This window comes from Manis pentadactyla, chromosome 2 (genome assembly GCF_030020395.1).
Source record: "Manis pentadactyla isolate mManPen7 chromosome 2, mManPen7.hap1, whole genome shotgun sequence".
NCBI lineage: Eukaryota > Metazoa > Chordata > Mammalia > Pholidota > Manidae > Manis > Manis pentadactyla.
The window spans coordinates 97,811,859-97,818,895 of NC_080020.1; positions in this window are offsets into that span (position 1 = coordinate 97,811,859).

The window sequence follows — 7,037 nt, forward strand, 5'->3', positions numbered from 1 at the left end:
ATATCCAAATACACGAAATATCAGAAGTATATAAAGAACACATAGAACTGAACACCAAAAATACAAGTAATCTGATTTAAAAATGGGCAGAAAATCTGAATAGACATTTTCCCAAAGAAGACATACAGATAGCCAACAGACACATGAAAAGATGCTCAACATCATTAATCATCAGGGAGATGCAAAATCAAAAGCACAATGAGATACCTCCTCATACAAGTCAGAGTGGCTAATATCAACAAGACAGGAAATAGCAAGTGTAGGGTGAGGATATGGAGAAAAGGGAACCCTTCTATACTGCTGATAGGATTGCAAATTGGTGCAGCCATCACAGAAAGTAGAATGTAGGTTTCTCAAAAAACTAAAAACAGAAATACAACTCAGCAATTCCATTTATAGGAATTTACATGAACAAAATCACTAATTCAAACAGATACACATCCCTATGTTTATTGCACCATCATTTACAATAGCTAAGATACGGAAACAACCCAAGTGTCCATTCACAGAGGAATGGATAATGAAGATGTGGTACCCACATATAATGGAATGTTAGCCAGAAAAAGAATGAAATCTTGCCATTTGTGACAACGTGGATGGACCTAGAGAGTATTATGCTAAGTGAAATAAGTCAGGTAGAGAAAGATGAATACCATATGATTTTACTTGTATGTATAACCTAAAAAACAAACAAACAATGGAAATACATTCATGGACACAGAGAACAGACTGGCTATAGCCATGGGGAGGGGAAATAGAGGGATGGGTGAAATAGGTGAAGGGGTTAAAGAAGTACTAACTTCTAATTATAAAATGTATTAGTCACATGAATTAAAGTACAGCATAGAGAAATTAGCCAATAATGTAATATATTGGTACAGTGACAGAGGGTAAATATACTTAACATGTGTTGTACATCTGCAACCAATATTGCGTATCAACTACATTTCAATTTAAACTTTTAAAGAAAATTGTTAAAGAAAGCCTAAAAAAAACAAACAAAATCTATTGAAAACTATGGACCCAAAATTCATAAAACTTTTTAGGATCCCTTCTTAGAAAGCTCTCATCTAGGTAATATGCTCTCCATTTCCCACTTGAGGGGGAATATATATATATATATATATATATATATATATTTTTTTTTTTTTTTTTTTACTTTTTACATCTAGGCTCTATCCCAATATAAAGCAAATTATTTGGCTGTTTTCAGCTATCTAGAAAAGGGTAGACAGAGCTAAATGATAAAGCCATTTTCAACTTTGTTTTGAGCTCTCGACTGATATCTACTGGCTCCAAGTCTTTAAATGGCAGGATGAAACTGAGACCGACCATGTGGACCCCTGGTCATCTCCCTCTGCACCTTGTGCTGTCAGCAACTTGTTGGGGATTGCAGTTTCCCAGCCATTTTCCCCACCCTATCCACCCCCTTTTATTTCAAGCTTTAAAAGATCTAGCCTGTTTGCTTCAATTTCAAACTTGCCTGCCTGGGATAATTTCCTGGCCAATATATCTGAGAGTTCCACTTTAACCCTTTCTTAGTGCTTTTCATTCTTTTCACTGACTTTTAAAGAATAATTATGAATTCAGCATTCACTGGGGGGGGTCTCAAGGTCTACTGTGGCTTACTCTTTTTTAACAAGAATGCGCAGAAAGTCTATTTTTGGCAAAAGACTTACAACTTTTTCAGGAGCTTTGAGAGTGTTCCTCTCAGGAACTCTCAGGAGCATCTATTCAAGAATACATGAGAGAAGGTGACTATGGCCAAATACTTATGAACCTCTGGAAGTTCCCTGGATTAGACTAGAAAAATGAATAAAGGATTGTTTTATTATTTGGTGTGTTTTTCCTATTTTCTATTGTAGTCACAGAAATGGAAATTAGGCTAAAAGGAATTAGGAAAATAAATCACAAGCTACCAGGAAGAAAAAAAATTTTTTTTATTTATATTTTTTATTAAACTCAGGCTTCTCAGCATAAAGGTGTATTTTTCAGTTCAATATTAGAGCAATTTAAATGATTAATTTGACTTCCTATGGCAAAAGGACAGGGCACATATATAGCTAAAATTGTTCCCCTGTGTTAGGCTGGAGGAAGGAAAAACAAGGACATGCAAACAGAACAGAGAGATGCCATAGGGGGAGAACAGACCAGACCCCAAAGTCCGTGCCATATATGGAAAGGGGACAGCTCTCCCTGCATTCCATCCTGATGTGCCAACTAAGACCCGGATGTCAGCCTCCTCCCTCTTGGAAGGAAAAAAGTTTCTAGTTGACTGTTATGTCACCTTTAGCCAATCATACCTCTCCACGCCCCCTAGGATAGCTTGCCCACTCCTCCCCCTCCTAGTCCCTGATAAGCGCCCCACCTCCCCAACTGGGTGTGACTTCTCTGGCCTGTGACAAGAAGTCCACAGAACCTCACGTAGGGGTATTTAAATAAATTACCTGGCCCTTTGTTGCCTGTCTTTGCCTGCTTATTTTGGCTAGAATTTATCTTACATCCTGGACCAGACCTTTCTTAAATAATAAAAAAGTAGCTACATAGACTGTAGACTAGAATCCATGTTCCCCTTCCTTTCACTTATCGTTTTGTGGGAAAGCTCCAAAGAGATGAAGAAATAAAAATCAGGTAGATGAAAAAAGGAGGAGGGGAAAATACGAGATCAGGTGAAGTGAACCATTTAGGGTTTCTCAATAGTTGGCCATGTTAGACATAAAGGGTGGCCTATGAACAACAGGTGGACTGTGTTCTTTTAAAACACAATAGGACCTGTGTTTTTGATGAGAGTAGCCAAAGGAAATTATATTTAGCAATGAAGAAGTTGTTATTTACTGGGGAGATACTAAATGTCAGATAAGTGACATTTCAGACTGAAGGGAAAGTGAGTCTCGCTCTAAAGGTCCAAATCCTGTAGCATGACCTCCAGCATTTCTTCCTCTCCTCTCCTTTCCTTTCACCAACTTTATTAATTCCTTTGATACCAAATCCTGCATATCTAACTGTAAACCCATTCAACTGTGTTGCTTTCTTCCCTGTATGCTGACATTAGCATTTCTCCCAATTCTAAATTTCATCCACATATTCTATTGCATAAAACACGAGTAAGTAGAAACTGATCTCCTTGTGGGTTCTTTGGAATGAGGCAGATTAGAAATCAATGAGTCAGAAACATTTCAAAATAAAATAATCTTGAAAGCTAGGCTTTTAACAACCTCTCCAGAAACTGAAAATGTCATAAAATTGGGGGAACAACAGATTAAATATATGTCCAGAAATCAGACTGTTTTGAAAGACTTTACAGATGAAGTTGTGCAATTGCTCTTAAAGCCTCTTGAATCAAATATCCTTTGGAGAACCTCAGGAAAGAGAGGGGAATTTGCATCCATACAATTTTAGAAGATTTCTGGAGGCCTTGAACCCCATTCAGGGATCTCATGGTAAGGGCTTCTGAACTCTTCCAACTCCCTCATTCATGTATGAAAAACTAAAGCGCAGTCAAATCCAAGATCAGAGTAAGTCTGTAGCATAAGCAGGCCTCCAGATTCCCAGTCCACTACTCTCCATCATACCATAAGTTTCTATGAAAAGATTAGGGATTTCTGGTAATTGTTAAAGTGCTTGTGCTGGTTGAATGCATCCTCCAAAATTCATGTTTACCTGGAACTTCAGAATGTGACCTTCTTTGGAAAAAGAGTCTCTTCTAATATAACTAAATTAAGATGTCATAGTGGATTATGGTGGGCCCTAAATCCAGGTAGTGTGTCCATAAAAGAAGGCCATGTGAATACAGAAATGCACAGGGAAGAAGGCACTGGGATGACTGTCACTGTGAACTGGCATGACGTTTAGGGATTGTAGTGAGGCAGAAACTGGAATGTTGTCAAGGAATGCCACCGCCAAAAGCTGGGACAGAGGCATGAATGAGATTCTTCCCCAGAACCTCCATAAGGTGCCAACACTGGTAAACTCTTGATTTCAGACTTCTACCTCCAGAACTATAAAAGAATAAATTTCTGTTATTTTAAGAAACAGTTGGCAGTACTTTTTTATGGCAGCCCTAAGAAACTAATATACTAGTTTACTGCTATTGTTTATATCTTTATTTACATTACTTTAAAAACCCTTCACATGCTTTTCCCATTGAGGATCCACTTAGTCTTTTTCAAGTTCTTTTTCAGACTAACTAACCTGGATATTAATGCTGGACAGACCAATGCATGTCTATGTCTTTCTAAGTTTTCTGCATGAGTAGAGATGAGTTATGCTGAGAAAAATTCTTAGGTCTACATTTATACAACATTGCTCTCATTGCTTTTAAAAAAGGACAGTGTTTTCCCATGCTGGAATAACTGCTGTGTATCTTGCAAGAGGGTGATAAAAAAACCAATGATGATTTAAAAGGAAGTTCCATTTAAAGCATCTAGTATAATGGAGGTTTGCTTCATGCAAACAAGGAAGAAACCTTAGAAGATAATGTTGTTGACTTCCCTTCTCTAAAGTATTCTTTGACTCAGGAAGATAACTCAGACCTTACCAAGGATAAGCTGTTTGGAAATAACTGCCCACAGGGACTTCACAGTAATCCCATAAAATAAGTGAACTGGTTTAAATCAAACCTGTCTTAATCCCATTTACAGAGCACACCAGCTGTTAAGTACTGCTCATATTCTAGAACCCTAGACTTATCCATGCATAGAGATACTGTTATGCCACTGTCAGAGTATTTTCAGAAATCCAGCCACACTTAGAAAAAAGAGTCCCACTGCTTTTGCTACCTCTAATTCATTGCCCTCATCAGACTGAGTGCTTGAGGAGATGAATTACTTTGTTTTGTATTGTGGAAAGTAGCCTGGGGTATATAGCCTGAAATAGTATTTTCAATTCTGCCTTCTTTCATTCCGAGAACTGCTTGGCAATAAATGCCCTTGATTTTGTAAGGAAGGGGTGACTCTTTATATGTTTGGGAATCATGCCTTACTGTTAGCTGCACACTGAGCTAGTTTCTAGTTTTGGACCCTTTCTGATTTCCTGATATGTTCACTGAAAATTAAATAAGTCACTCTAGACCTCTGTTTCTTTACCAGCAAAATAGGAAATAGCACATCAATGAACTGGAAGATTGAGCTGAATATGTGTCCACTAGATTGTTTTATAAACCTTTTGCAGATTGATGGCAAAAACAAACAAACAAACAAACAAAAACCCAGCTGTTTGAAAGAACATCCTATCACCTTAAGGAGGTACTGGTGAGTTTCAGGAAGAGACTATAAATTGAACTGGACTTGTCAGTGTTCAGGTATAAATGTGGACTCCGGAAACTAAGCCCGGAATCTGTGGAGCTGCATCGGAAGCTCAGCTGTGCATTGCTTAGTCATATAGGAAACATGGTGAGGAAACACAGTGCAATCTGGGGTAGTAGTTTTTAATATATACAATGCCAGCTGGATAGGGTGCAGGGCAGTAAATTCAGGAGAACCGAGTAGAAGGTGGCCTTTTATGGGAAAAATATAAGAGAGAGAACAAACCTAAGAACGAAGAACATGGAGCAGAGAAAAGGCTGTAAAAGGAATCAAATAATCAGACCAAGAAGTCAGGGTTGTTGGGCAGCAGAGTGTTTTTACATGTGCAGGGATGACAGATAATCATGAAGACGGATGTGTGTCACAGGCTGGGGAGTGGAGACGTCTCAGTGAGAAGCTGGGATTTCTTTATGGCAGACCTTAAAGGCCAAATCTGTGGCTTACTAGCTTTGCAATTCAAGCAAGTTACTTCTCTCTTCTGAGCCTCATCTACAGAATGTGAATAAATGTATTTTAGGGCTGCTGTGAATATTTTAGACAATATATACATCCAGATCCCAAGAAGAATGCAATAAATAACAGCTGTTAATTAGCCTTATAAGGAAATAAAAGGAAGGACAACTAAGAGGAGTGTTTTTTACCTTCAACTGTCTTCTCCAAGGGAAAGAATGAAAGGGTAGTTCTCATCTGACTGAAGGCACCTGGGTCAGGTTCACCTCAGAGAGTTCCTTACCAGTGTCCAGTCATGTCCTGCAATAATTTCATAAGTAGTAGAGCTGTGTTACCCGATACAGTAGCCATTATCCAGATGTGGTTATTTAAGTTGGAATTAACTAAAATTAAAACCACTTTTCTTTAGTTTCACTAGCCATAGTACAATTCATCAGCAGCCACACATGGCTAGTGGTTATCTTATTGGAAGGTGTACGACACATATATATGTACAAATATGTATATATTAATGTACAAGTGTATGTTTCCATCATTGCAGAAAGTTCTGTAATTTGCATGTGCTTAACTATAGTGGATATGTGTGTAAAAGAGTGTAACTGTAGAAGTCAAGGTAGTGGGGAGAAGAGAGGAGAGAAGCTCAAATAGAAAGATAAAGCTTCCACTGAGAGGAGCCCCTCTTTTTAAAAAATGCTTCGGGTAAATTCGGTAAGGAGGGAAACTTAAGATCAGTAAGGTGGGTAAACCTTAAGCTGTGATGGCCGAGGCCTGGGATGAAAGGATTTTGGCTACATTTGAAATTCATCCTAGGAGCAGTACTTTGGTCTCAGATGTCAAACAGATAACCTGTTCTATGGTGACTGATATAGAGAACTGTTTACCTAGAGTGACTAATGTGGTGTCACTAAGAACTACATAAATGTCAAACAGATGTAATCACAGCAAATAGACTTTCTTAATGGATCATACAATTCAAGGAAGGATAGAAACCAAAAGAACACTGAGATCAAGAGTGAGGTTTTTCTATGAATCTGAAGTGCATAAACCAAAGTCCTGAGAGAACAAGGAGAATTCCCTGTAGTGAATCCAAGTACCTAACATGCCAGGAATAAAATATGAGTAGATGGGTGAATGGGAAAAAACATGTCTCAGACACCTGAAGCACTGCTGCACCTGAAAGAGGGCTAAAATGTGCAGTGTCTCTGCGAGGTCGTACTCGAGGTCCAAGGCTAATGGTGACCAAGGTCACAGGTAACCTTTGTGAGCACTGACCATTTGCCAGGC